The sequence below is a fragment of the Saimiri boliviensis genome, chromosome 5 (genome assembly GCF_048565385.1).
Source record: "Saimiri boliviensis isolate mSaiBol1 chromosome 5, mSaiBol1.pri, whole genome shotgun sequence".
Classification (NCBI taxonomy): domain Eukaryota; kingdom Metazoa; phylum Chordata; class Mammalia; order Primates; family Cebidae; genus Saimiri; species Saimiri boliviensis.
Window position 1 is genome coordinate 115357771 of NC_133453.1, and position 14290 is coordinate 115372060.

Genomic DNA, 14290 nt, shown 5'->3' on the forward strand with positions numbered 1-14290 from the left:
GTCAGCCTCACAGACTGAGGCTCAGAAACATGAAGCCATTTGCCCAAGGTGACAGAGCTGGTGAGGGGCAAGGCAAAGCGTCTGCCCTAATCGCACAGCACAGCTCTCGTTCCCTGGGCCCAGAAGAGTGCTAGACACCTGCTGATGGACTGAGTGACACAGGGAAGCGTCCTGCCTGAGCTGCTGCCACCACCCTCTGCGCCGGCCCGCCACCTCATACAGAGTGCAGTAGAGAGGGCTGAGATCCTGCAAAGCCAGGACACACACACAGAGCCCACCAATGTACCCCAGGATGGGATCCGTGGCTGCCTTTCCGGTTCACTCTGGCAGGCTTTTCAAAAGTCTCTGATTCGCTGCCACAGAGCCACATGAAGCCAGGCAAAATGCAGATTCCTGGTGAGTCTGGGCCTGGGCAAGTGGGGCAAAGATGGATGTCATAACCAGGCTCTGAGCTCAAGAGTTATCTCAGTCTCGGCAGGTGGGAGTCTAAGGGCGTGGACAGTGTGGTGGGCATGCAGAGGAGGCCCCTTCCCCCAGGTCCCAGCAGCCTGCAGGGCAGGTGGTCAGCACTGACAGCTGAGGTCAACGATCATCATTATACTTTCAGAACACTCACCAGGCACCTGACACACTACTGGGCACTTTCCATTGGTGACCGTCCCTGAGCTGCACAACACTCTGTGCTACCAGCTTAACTGACAATGAGGAAACTGAGGGTCCCTGAGGGTCACTGTCTTTTCCAAGACCTCAGAGCAGGAGAGAGGCAAGCCAGAAACTGCACCCATGTCCCACCTCACATCATGCCTGGCCATCAGGAAGCGGGCAGCCTGAAGCGGTCGTCTTCCAGCATGGGCAGCCCAAATCCCCAATACAGAGCACCTTCCCTGGTGTCGTCCAGTCACCAGCAACAGCTCCTGGGTGCCTCGACGGCTGCATCAGACACAAGACGGGACACGCATGCAATGCTGCTCCCACTCTCGGTGCATTCCTGGTCCAACTGGGAAGATAAGACAGCTAAACCACCATGGATCCTGAAGCTGGGCCCAGCGCTCGGGGACCCACCACAGGGCATGGAAGGGGAGGAGATGGGGGCAGACAAGGCATTCCAGCAAGAGACAGCCAGGCAAGGCCTGGACGGGAGGAGGCTGGGTGGGGGAATGGAAAGCCAGCCATCAGGGAGAACAGTATATGTGTTTGTGTTTGGAGCCGGATGCTGGGAACATGGAAGCCTCATATGGGGCCACTGAGGTATTGAATTCTAGGAGCCAGCAAACTGTATTGTATGTGATTTGGACCCCTGAATACAACCCAAAACAATGAGTGTTACTACAGAATGGGGCCAGGAGAGCTGAGCACCAGGTTTCCTTTCGGTCCACATGACCCAGGCAGCCCCCACCTTCTGCAGGGCCAAAACGAGGGGACAGGAGGCAGCAGGCACCTGGTTGTCAGCCAGGACCTGTCCAGCCATGTGGCCTTCTAGAGGCTGTGCCCACACATGCACACATGCGCAGGCACACACAGTGTTTGTGCACTCAAACTTCCACACACTTAAAGCCCATGCACAACCAGACACACGTTCCCAACACACTCACAGACAGGCAGAGCCACACACTCCCAAACACATGCACACTCGGAAATGCACTCACATACAGATGCAAGCACGTGCACACACAAGCAGTAACCCTACATTCACAAATGCGCCCAAACACACACACGCTCTCGCACAGCCGCACAGCACGTGTGTACGTGTGCACGCGCACACATGAGCACTGCAAGGGCAAGCCTCTGAGCTTACCTTCTGTAAGTTATTTCCTAGAAGGATCTAGTGTTAAACCCTCATTGTCACCTATAATGGGCATGGACAATCCCCCAGCAGCTGGGAGGGCTGGGCCAGGTCTTTAGGGCCTGGAGAGGTTCTTGTGCAGAGACAATTTCCAGGAGAGAAGGGGTAAATGCACAGGGCCCTGAGGTTCAGGGGATGCCCCCAGGACTTGGGTGCCCATGGAGCCCTGGAATCCTCCATCCTGCAGCAGAAAGGGGCCACTGGACTGGGACAGTGCTCACTGCCCAGCACTGGCCACGGACTCACCAAAAAGTTAGGGGCCTGTGTGCTTTAGCCCTCTCCTGGTGTTCCTCCATTCCTCCCATCTGCGGCTTTGTCCTTTCATTCACTCAACAGTGGCTGCAGGAGCTAGTGCCAGACCACCAGGCTGGGTGCCAGGGCGGGGGTGTCCAGAGAGAGTGGATTCTAAGGGTGAGCGGTAGTCTTTGGGAGGGAGGAGCTACTTCCTGTCAGAGATGCTCTTGCTATTTGGATCATTTTCAAATGAGGACCCTAGTCAAGTCTTCATCACTGAGAAGCCTTAAGAACAGGGCCTAGCCAGCCTGGGGAAGGGCCTCAAAGTTCCTGGCTGAATGAATGAAGAGCTAAAAGAATGGTCAGCTTCTCGGGTTCACCACCAAGACCAATCTGCCAAACGGTGCCAGCCCACCTTTCCAGAGAGCCTGCCCCCAGAACTTGCCTACTTCTGGTGGGCTGGAATGGGGCAGGGTGCGTGCACGCGCACACACACACACACACACACACACGGGCAGGGGCCTCTTTCAGGTAGGCGAAGGCTGACTCAGCCCCTGACAGCCTTGAAGCAGGACTACAGGCCTGAGCAAGAGCTCCGGGGCTCAACCAGCCACGCAAGGCAGGGGAGGAGGGGCTGTCCAGGCCGATACTGTGATTTCATCTCTGAGACTCCCTGCAAGGTAGGAACAGGACCTTCCTTCCATAGTTGAGGAAACAGGCTCAGAGAGGCAGGCAGCGTGCTCAGGTCACACCAGAGGCATTGGAGAACAGTCCCTCATTGTGCAGCAAGTCACTGTGTCCATGGAGCCCTTTCTGTTCCCAACAGCAGCCCAGAAGGGTTTTGTGGTCTCCCCCACTCTCAGCCTGCAGGCCAGCTGGACAGAAAACTGCAGTTTCTCACCTGCAGTTCAACAGGCCCACCCACAGCACCCCATCTTCCCACGAAGAGTCCCTGCAAGCAGCTCTGAGGACCGCCTCTCCTCTCTGGCTTCCTCTGAGACCAGGATAAATCTGCCCACCACATGGGGCAGCTTCGAGGATCGGATGGAAAAGGCACAGGGGCTCTGAGTGAAGGGCCTGGCAGCCGTCGTCGGGTAAAGGCACGCTCCTGTGATCATCAGTGCTAGCCGCACTACTGTTATTCCAGGGTAGATGCTGCAGCTTTTAATTTTTAAAACATGCCAAACCCCAGTTTCAGACAAGAGTAAAGATAGTTTGGGGAAGAAGAGCCTGGGGTGGATTTGAGGTTCCAGGAGTGTCGGGACAGACATGAACTGATCTCTGAGGAGTATCAGCAGCGCTGACCATGGTGGGGGGTGAGGGTGGCAGTGGTGGCAGCCACCAGGCATCGAGTCCTTCTGACGTGCCTGACAGGGAGGGGCCTGCGCTTCCTAGATACTATCTCCCTCCCACAACACAATGTCCATGAGAATTGAAGTGAAACTGAAGTCTCCTTTTCCAGATGAAGACAAGAGGCACACAGGCAGGCGAAGACCTTGCCAAGGGTCACACAGCTGGCTTGCCGGACAAGGGTCTGGGCTGAAGCCCAGGTAGGGCCAGAGCCCAGGCAGGCCACCGTGGTGGGGGCAGGGTGACCCAGCAAGGCAGTGGGGGCTGGGCAGAGGGGCATAGCCTCTCACAGCTTTTGGGGGGCGATACAGGGAGCTGGTGAGGAGATGTTCTCCCTGCTCCCGTGCCCCCATGCCAATTTGGTGAGTGTATTAAAAAGTTTCTTTTCAATTACCTCTTTCTTGAAAATGACTAATAGAGCTCTGATGGAGATGCGACTTAATTTCCCAGTTGGCTTGGAAATGAGGAGACCCATAATTGTTTGACCCTCTCACCAGCAGCAGACGGGGAGAGGGGGGTTGGCTCCCCATAGGCTGATCGCGAATAAAAACATCCCCTTTGAACATGCTCCCCACCTGCCCCGGCCCCTGCCCCCAGCGCCAGATTCCGGCCGCCAGCACCCAGCCCCGCACCCGGCTCAGCGCATTCAAGGGCCAGGCCTCTCACTCCGATCTACCCTCGGAAAACCCGTCAGTGCTGGCAGCAATCTCCACAGGGGCCCCAAGCTCCCCCTGGCCGAGCCCCTCCCAGCCAGGAAGCTGCTTCCACAGGACCCCAGCCCCAGCCTCGAAGTCAGGCAAGCCCAGCCCCTCTGGAGGAAAGAGCAAGTTATTCAGAGGTAGGTTAGAGTCTGCTGTCTGTCTGTTGGGCCTTCTGGGCAATTTCGCACCTCACACTTGCAAAAGCCACAAGAGAAGGGCATGATTACACCCCTGGGCAGGTGAGGGGACCAAAAGCCACGTGCCCGCATTCCTACAGGTGTGGCCTTGGTCTGAACCTGTCTGTTTCCCCAGCCTCTCTCCACTGCCCTGGCATGGTGCCTGCCCAGTGACACTGCAGACCTGGGAACAGGCCCTCCAGACCAAACTCCCCCAACTACAGGCCCTGGAATTAGCCCCAGGAATTTCTCTTAATCTTAAGAATCTACTCACGTAGTAATATAATGATGATGGCCACTGGTTTCTTTAATGTCAATTCTGTCATGTCATGTTTTCTAAGTGACTCCTAAAAACCACTCTGCAAGGATGCACCATTATGTCCCCATTTTACAGATGCAGAAACTGAGGCATAAAGAAGAGCCTCAGAAAAGGCTTCAAACAGAAGAGCCAGGATGGCACCCGGCCAGTCTTGAGCCTAGAGCTAACGCTCCTCCGCTGCCCTCACCACCTCCTGGCTTCCTCCTACTTCTGATGAACACAGAACCTCAGGCTAGCAGGGGAGGGCCTTTCCTTCCATTTCTGTGGTGTGGTCCCTCCTGACCAACGGCCTTTTCTTCTCTGCACGGGGCATCCTCCATATCCTTCGACTCCAGGGCTTCCCACCCAATCCTCTCTAGCCAGGAAGATGCTCTAGGAGCCCCCTCCCTCCACAAGTGGGGAGCCTAGGGTCAGCCCCAGAGGCATGAGGCCCTCTCCGACCAGTGGACAGGCACGTTATGGTGTCTGCGAGGCCGTGCTGGACACTCTCTACACTGCCTGGGGGGTAGGAAGTGACGTGTTTGCCTGATGCATTTCCTGGAGAGGCTGATGTGTCCAAACTGAGGCGCCACAGCTGGACCGAAGGCTGTGAGGTCACAGAGGGTCAGCTGGCTGCAGACGTGCTGAAGAACAGCCGGGATAACTCATCCCGGCCCTGGCCTTGCCGAGCGAACCTCTGAACCCTCCCCATCGTGATGCAAGGAAATGCGATCCAGCCACGGGAGAGGCGAGCTGGGAAGAGCCCCAGACGTCCCAGAGACCTTGCCCACAGAGGGACTTTTGTTTGGAAAACAGGCGTTATCACTGTGACAAATGCTGTCTGGAGTCCAGGAGGAGTGCTTTTCCTACTGCTCTTTAAATTCCACATTCTCTCTTCACATCAACATCTCCTATCTCATTCCCGGAGTCTCTGCAGCCACCTCAGCACAGGCCAAAGGGAAACCAGGCAGCGAACTTCAAACACCCCAGGAGGCAGCGGTCTCACAGACGCCTGATGGGCTCTCCTCACCTCCACCTGACTGCAATGGAGACAGAGCTTTGCTAGGCCAAGGGGGCCCATTCCAGCCTGCAGAATCTCCTGTCTCTCAGACATGCGCTAACAGGCCCTGATGGAGGGATGTCAGCCCCAAGGTGTCACTGGCAGGCAGGGTATAGGTTCGGGCACAGCCCCTCTCCATCCTGAGGGGCCCTTCCAGCCCTGGCGTGGGCACAGAGCAGCCTCCAGCCCAGCCAGCCAGGCACAAAGCCAGCCAGCCCTCTCCCTTGGCGGCCCTCCTCTGTTCCAGCTCTCCCAGTGCCAGGCCTTCCTGCTGCCTCCTGTTCCCGCATTTGGCTCCCCAGGGTTGACTGTAGACACTCTTTAGCCACTCATTCATTCCTCTGGGCTTGGCTTCATGCAAAGGTATGAAGAGGCCACCGCCAAAGTCAGCCATGGGCCGTGCAGCCCAGGGAGACTCTGTCCCCAGATGAGCAGGAAAAAGGACAGAGGCCCTTCTGCCCTCTCCCAGTGGCGTCTAGGACTAGGCTCAGGGTGTGGGCTGGGGTTTTGTGCCCTGAGGGCACATTAGAGAAGTCCAGAAATCCCAGACTGGGGTCTGGAGAGACAGTGGGACCAGCAGAGAGGAGCCCCCAGCCCTAGGTACAGGAGGAGGCTTAGGGAAAGCCTCCCGCAGGGGGCAAGAGGAAGAGAGGGCAGGAGCCATGGTGCCTGGAACTAAGGTGGCACTCACCACGTACGGGGAGAGGAGTGACGCCCACCTCTGCCACTTCTGCGGGGCAACTGCTGCGTGAATGGACGGTGAACAAATGAACAAAATGTCACAGCTCTCCGTTTCCTCAAGAGATACAAAGGCAGAGCTCACACAGAGACTCCAGAGCTAACTCAGGAGCCTTTTACTAGACACACACCGAAACACTCTGGGACCCAACAGCTTCCCATTCCCAGTCAGATGTTCCACATTATGTGAATTTTAGAAACGCTGGGCAAACATGCAAAAAGTGTCTTTACTGCAGGGCTTCTCAGAGCCTTCAGAATAGCAACACGCACTTTTAAGATCCGGAAAAACCACAGAGCACGTGTCTTCTTCCAAATTCACGTGGGCCCCGGCCCTTTCTACCTGCAGCAGCTTCTGCAAAGAGGAGTGAAAAGCAAACTCTGGGCAATCCTGTTCCCTTCCACACACACGGCACAGGACGCCGAGCCAGACTCACCTGCAGACCGGGCTCCCTCCAACACCTAGCTGTGACCCGGCGCCTAACTCCCACTCAGCTGAAGGGTATGAGTGAGGATGACATAAAAAGGCAAACCTGGAAGTAATCAGTTCTTTAAAAAAAAAAAAAAATTAAAGCATTACAGAAACACCTGATGTACCTAGCATAGCAAATTACTGGGGACACACCTCACACGTGTGTCCAGAAGCTGCAACCAGAAACCCTGCTCCAGGCAGCCTGGAGGCGAATTCTGGGTCTTCTCTGGGTAGTCTTAAGATCCTGTGACCTCCCTCCGCAGCACAGTGGAGGCCTCCGGCTGCACCACGAGCCTGCCAGTCAGCTCTCCACTTCGTTGGCACTTCTTCTGTGCCTAGCGCCATCAGGGCAGAGCCTGCCCTCCCTGAAGTCCTGAGGGTCAGCAGGCACGTCCAGGTGACAACACAGGAGAACCCGGGGGGCTTTGGCCCAACACGAGGCCTGGGGGACACAAAGGCCCCACATCACCAGTGTGGCTCTTCTTGGGACCCGGTGGGAAAGTTCTTAGGGGGAGATGCCCTCGCAGGGCTAAGCAGTCATCTCCCTGGACACACAGGCTTCCCGAAGCTCTGACTGGCCAGCTGGCTTGGGAGGTGTAAAAGGTCCAGTTGTTGACAAAACCCACTCCTTTGATGGAACCTGCCCCAAACCTTTGAAAATCATTTTGTTTTTTGGCCCTGACTTGCCTTTCCCAGCCCCACCCTGCAGACACGTCAGTTGGCAGGCCCAGTCCATGCTCCGCTCCTTCAGTAAAGTGGTCCCAAGCAACCGGCACTGCCTCTGGGTGTGGGGCAATAGGGCATGGTGGCTACCAGGCATGGCTCCTTGTCATTCTGCCCAGCGGGCTGGGAGTAGAAGGCAGGCCCCTCCGTCTGCAGGGCAGTGGGTGGGTGGGCCCACAGCACAAGGGGTTTCTGAGCTGGCCCCTGCAGCTTTCCCCAAGGGCCAGACAGCAGTGAACACCCCAGAGCACCCACTGGATGCCTGGCCTTAGCTGTCACCAAGCCTGCTGCTCAGGACAAGCCCATCCACAGTGATGGATCCGATTCCTGCCAAGAGACAGTTCCCTTTATCCCCCCATTCCCCAGGCTTTCTCTGTCCAATGGCCCAGCCACTGTGCCTGCCTTCAAGTCCCCTCAACCCAACAAATGTGTCCATCCATTCCACCTATCCATCTAGCCGCTCATTCATTCATTCAGCCATTCCTTCAGCAAACACTGATAATGGCCGATAGATGCTAGGGGCTCCTTTAGGTTAAAAAAAAAATCACAGATCCGAGACCCAGTTAATCAATTAAAAGCGTAGCAGCGATCTGACAGAAGTCAGACCTTGGGGAGACGGAGGCACAAGGAAGGGCCAACTGGGCCTGTGGTGGGGGCAGGAAGGGGACACTCAGAGAACCCAAGACAAGTCCAGGTGACAAGAGGGCACAGTGGGAAACAGAGAGGGGGCAGGGCTGCCCCTCGGGCCGAGTATGTATGCCAGGCTCCAGAACTTCCCGGGGATTTGCCGTGTGGTCCCCCATCTGGAATGCCCTGTCCTTCTCTTCATCCTGCCAAACCCTAACCTTTGCCTCAAAGCCCTCCCGAGTCCCCAGCCCCTGAAGCCTTTCCTCCTCGGATCCCTCCAGCACCGAAACGTCACAACACTCAACTCAGGACTCCATTTCCGTCCACTTCTGAGCCAAGGGCCCTCGGGTGTCCCTAGCCCCATGTCTTCACTAAAGGGAAAGCAGCCAGGACTCAGAGAGCAGCCACGTCTCTGCACGCCTTCCTTTCATGGAGGGACGGGCAAAGACAGGGGGCCAGGGCCTGGGGGCTGGTGCTAAGCCTGCGCTAGCTGCGGGCCCTTGACACCCTCGATGGGGAGGCCTGTGACCTTCTCAGGGAGACGCAGAGGCGCAGGAAGGAAATGGCTGAGTCTGTCGGGGGTGAGACAGGGCTCCCCAGCAGCTGTAAGGAAGAGGTGTGCTTGTGCCTTCCTGGGACCTGCCCCTTTCTGTGACTCTCCTCCTGCCTGTCTCAGTCACTTAGCTGTGGACCCTGGTGTTGGGGAGAGAGACCCCAGCCTCGGCACCAGCCGGCCTGCCTGCAAATTCTAGCAGGCAGGCTTACAGCTGTGTGGTCCCAGACGGGTTCCTTAAGGATGTGGCACCTCCATTTCTTCATCTCTGAAACAGGTCCACCAGCAGGAACCACTACGCAAGTTAGGTGCTGAGGTCACTCAACGAGAAATGCAGGCAAAGTCCCTCGTAAGCTCTGACCCCTTGCAAAGGCCAGCCTCAGGACCATCCATCCCCCAGAGCCAGGGACCCTGCCCCAATGGAACCCCCTAACCAGGAGACCCGCCTTAGAGGCCAGGACTGCCACCAGCTTGGGCTACTCAGTCTCATGAGGTCCCCAGGCAACAGCGGCAGCCACCTCCCTGTGCCCCTAGCAGGAGGGATGCCAGAACGGCCCAGCTACGTGGGTGCCTCTCATTAGCGAATGTCTACCATCAGCTGTGCTGCAGCGAAGCGGCACCGGAAACTGACTGTTATCTTGCCTAATGTTCTAATATGCACACGCAGAGGGGGAACAACCCTTTTCTGGAGGCTCCTCCCTCTGGCTAAGGACCAAGAGAGGGCAGAATCTCCCCTCAAGCAATCACTGCTTCTGGGGAGCCCCTGTCCCTGCCCCAAGCCATACACTAAGAAAGCTGCCTTCTGCACTGGCGCAGCACAGAACCCTGGGGGAGGGAAGGGCCTGGCATCCTGGAAAGGGACAAGCTGCTCCTGCCCGGCTCCACTGGGCACGCAGGAAGCTGGAGGAGCAAACAACGGGCTGGGTGGCTTTAGGGAGGCAGGGGAGGTGGCTCTCCTGGGCTGGGACCAAGTGCTCTCCTAACCCCCCACCCCCGGTCCTCTGTCTCTGCCCCCACACCCCTCCTAGCCCTCTCTATCCCACTACCCATCCACCTCTGCACACATATCCCCACTGGGTTACAGCTGCAAATTCCTCTGTCCACCTGTCTACAGTCAATCTGAGTTGGGGAGAATAGAACAGGGAGGGTCGCAGCTGCCCCCTGAGCTGGGCCGTGAGAACACTTGGTCTCATCTCCTGGGTTCTGGGATCTCAACAAGCCCAGGGCTGCTTTCCCAGTTCTTCCCTCCACTCACATCCACTTATGTCCCCCCCTGGTCCCTCTGTCCCCATCCCCGGGTCAAGCCCCAAGTTTTCCCACCTAGCCCAGATCCTAGCCTGAACACAGCCGGTGGAGTCTGGTAACCAAGGTGATGTTCATCCCTGGCCACCTGACTTTCTCCTGCCACCTCATTCTCCTTTATTTTGAAAACCCCAGGAAACTACACCAAGATCCAAACCAGCCGTAGATGGAAAGAAATGTCTGGCCACAGCATTCACTGCAGCAGCCCCAAGGTGTGGTCCAGGCCCAGCCGCTCTCCTCTCCTTCCCGCCCCGCTTTTCCTGTGCAGGGCAAGGCCCACCTCCGCAGACCTCAGAGCCGCGAGGCTGCCCAGCAGGATTGAGCAAGAGGGCGTTCAGGGTCAGGAGAACCTTCCCGGGACAGGCTTGCAGGAGAAAAGCATGCCTAATGAAGAGGAATTAAAGGGCGGCATTCCACAGGACCTGAAAACATGACAATTTTGTTTTGATTTTTGCAAGGAGGCAGACACCAAACTTCGGGGCATGAGAAAAAAAGAGCCAAAAAGAGAGAGGTGAGGTCTGAGCCACTGGGAAACACGGACTGCTGTGGCCCAAGAGCCAGCCAAGGGTTAGCGGCACCAAGCCTGGGGCAGGCAGACGGGGGGACGCTGCATCCCTGGCCTGAGACAAGTCACCACGTCACAAGGAGATCAGGTGATGATTCCAGTGGGGTCACCTCCCCAGCAACATCTAAAGATGTGTCTCCATACACATGTGCCGAAGGGAAAGAGTCTCCAGAATCTCCCAACACAACCTCCAGAAGTCACTCCAGGTCTGGGGAAGGGTCCACCTTACCTCCTCTTCCTGGAAAATTACTTGTCCCTTCCGGTCCTGGGAAGGTTCAGAATTTCAGATTTCCCTCAAAAGCACAGCAATGGCACCCAGGAGGCCGCAGACCTCCTTGGACCCGATACAGGCCCATCCCACTGGCCTGGCATCCCTAGGAGAACCCAAATCCCAGGAGAAAAGGAGCCTCCGAGAAGTTGTAGAGTTGGAATGGGCCCCAGACTATCCAGCACATCCCATTCATCAGCCAGAGATAGCAATTGAGGCCCGAGGGGCCAGGGCCTCCCCTGAAGCTGCAGAGCTGGCCCGTCACCCTGCGCTTGGGAGGGTGACCCAACGCTGAGGGGTGGGAGGCTGGGGATGCTGCTGGGAAATCTCACAAGGGGCAGCCCTAAGGCTGAAGCCCCTCTCTCATCCAAGAGCTCCCACGGGTTTCTCACCCGAGGACACACAGGCTGAACTGTCCAGCTGTGATAGTGTAAAAAATATATATTTACTCTTCCTCCTTGTGTCCTGGCATCAAATGAGCCTCCTTTTGTATGCTGATGAGTTGACCAAAACAAGGTAGGCCGTAAGTAGTTTCAGGCTGGAAACTGGCCACCTGAAAATGCAAGGCAGAGGAGAGGGAGAGGACCTTCAGCCCTACCTCCAACTTCAGTGGAGAAGAAAGAGGCTGAAGGTTAAGTTGATCACCAATGGCCAATGGTTTAATCAGTCATGCATATGTAATGAAGCCTCCATAAAAGCCCAGAAGGACTGGGTTCGGGAGCTTCCAGACAGCTGAGCATGTGGTTCCTAGCGGGTGGCGCACCCAGAAGGGCGTAAAGGCTCTGCACCCCGCCCCTTTGCCTCACCCTGTCTATCTCTTTATCTTTATCTTTTGTAATATCCTTTACAATAACTGTTTCCCAAGTTCTGTGAGCCGCTCTAGCACATTAATCAAATCCAAGGAAGGGGTGTGGGAATGCAGATTTATAGCTGGTTGGTCAGAAGCACAGGGACTTGAGATTGGCATCGAAGTAGGGGCGGTCTTGTGGGACTGAGCTCTCAACCTGTGGGACTGGTGCTGTCTCCAGGAAGCCAGGGTCAAAACTGAATTGAATAGGAGAACACCTAGCTATATTCACCACCGAAGGGCCTGCCTGCTCTGGGTATGAGAAGAAGCCCCACACGTTTGGTCACGCATGTTTTCTGTGTTGATTGAGTGAGAACATAAGAGAAACTGGGTCTGTTTTTTCCTACATTCTCAGACCAGCTCTGCTGCCGCACTTGGTCACGTGGCCTCATATGGCCAACCACATGTCCATGAGCAGAAGGAAAGCCGCCAGGGTAGGGAGATGCAGGGGGGATCATGCAGGATTGGGCACAGGAAGGGCCTGGCCCCCAATCATCGTGTCCCCTTCCTCCAGACAGGAAGGGAAGGCCAGCTGCACTTCAGCCTTGATCAGGCTGTATGTCCCTGGACGTCACCACCACTGCCCTTCCCCTTCTGTGCAATGGGAGGGTAGGAGTGGCCAGTCTCTGGGGCCCGCTGATCCTCACTCTGCCTCTCCCACGGCTGGCCTGGCCTGACCTTTGGATGGTGGGCTCCCCAGGGCCCACCCACGGCCCTCACCCCCAGGCCAAGGAGGCCCAAGGGCAGCTCTCACAGCCTCCTGGATGATTTACAGCCACCTCGCCCAAGGCTGCAGGCCCAGCAGATATTTTCCATTTTCCACTGCTGCAGCTGAGCTCCGACATTATAGGGAGCCCTGGGTCTAGGCCTGGGGCCCGGCCGTGGCTTCCCCTCTCCTAGGCATTTGGCAGACCAGGGACCAGGCTGAACATCTGTGCCTCGGCCCCAGCACGCCCTTACAGGGGAGGGTCCTGGGTCCTGCAGCCAGGTCCGAGAGGCCCGGTCAGAGGGAGGAAGCCAGGCTTCCCAGCCAGCACCATCCACATCGGCCCTTCCCACTTCCACTCTCCCCTCTCCCCATGACAGCATCGTGGAAGAGTGCCTTTGCTGGCAAGCCCGAGCACTCTGGGGCTTTCTGCCCCAACGCGGCTCCCACGCTCAGTTGTGCACAAAGCCCTTGGAAAAGCTGCTGAGATTGTGTGTGGTGCTAGGAGTAAAATGCAAGCCTCCAGCCCACGCAGATGTTCTGTGAGGCCTAGTCCCTCAAGGCCAGGCGGCCAGGATAAGTGATGAGATGTCCTTGCCGCCGTCAGCTTCAGGCCCCTCCCCAGCCATCCCTCCTCACGCCGCTGGCCACACCAGCCTCTCGTGTCAGGTCATAAACCCATCAGGGTGAGGACTATCCTTAGAGTGGAACACTTACACCACTCAAAATCGGCAAGGGCCTGCTAGTGGGAGAAGTGCAAGGTGAGCTCTCTGCTTTGGCCAAGATGGCATAACAGGGACCGGATGTAACCTCCCTCCCAGCACCATCAAATAACCAGTCCAAACCATGGAAACAATGGCTTTTCAGGACAATGAACATCAGGGAATGAAGGAACAAAAATCAGCGAGGTGAGCCTTAGCCTACCCCAGCTTCCTGCCCAGAGAGTGTTTCCAGGCCACAGCACAGGGAGGGGTAACCCAAGCAGAGCCTGGTGGTGAGAACATCTCCTGAGTTGAGGAGATGGAGATGGAGTTGGAGGGGAGAGACACCAGGGTAACTAGGGGGTTGCATGGTGGAACTCCAGAGGGAAGAGCTGAACAGAAGGGGAACGCTGGTGATCTTGCAGGGAATCCCTCTGGAGCATTGCAGAATAGAATCAGCACATACTTTTCTTTCTCCAAGACCAGTGCCTATGCCCATCAGCCAGACTGGAAAACCTCAAAAGTCACACAGCTTTGGGTAGAGAACTCTGAAGGACTTTGCCTCAATAGCAAGGAATAATTAGTCCTAGCTTCTGGTCCCATCTAACAAATCTAAAAAGATTAAACTTTGTAAGTAAATCAATCATATCCCGGAAAAAAGCTCAAGAATATTTATAGTAAGACAAAAATATTCAACATCCAATAAGATAAAAATTAAAATAGTCTAGCATCCATCAAAGATGACCAGACATGCCAAAAAAAAAAAAAAAAAAAAAAAAAAAACAAATAAAAAGGCAGAAAAATGCACGAGGAAAACAAACATCAATCAAAACTGAGCCAGAGCGGGACAAATGTTAGAGTTGGCAGATGAGCACATGAAAACAGTAGTTATAACTGAATTCCTGTGTCCAAAGAGTTAAACGAAGACCTGAAAGACATCAAAAGACCCAATCAAACTTCCAGAGACGAAAAATACACTAAATGGAATTGGTAGTAGATAGACACTGAAGAAAAAAGATCTGTGAACTTGAAGAAACAGCAATAAAAACTATCCAGTATTATAAACAGAGGAAAACAATTAGAAAAAAGCATATGAGCTTCTGGGACAACCTCAAGCTGCCTAATATAC

At 55.7% G+C, this 14290-nt stretch overlaps 1 protein-coding gene across 1 annotated transcript in view; it reads right to left on the minus strand.

Annotated features, from left to right (window-relative positions):
• Positions 1-14290, minus strand: part of GLI2 (GLI family zinc finger 2) — a 254979-nt gene that overhangs the window by 220064 nt on the left and 20625 nt on the right. The window lies entirely within an intron of this gene.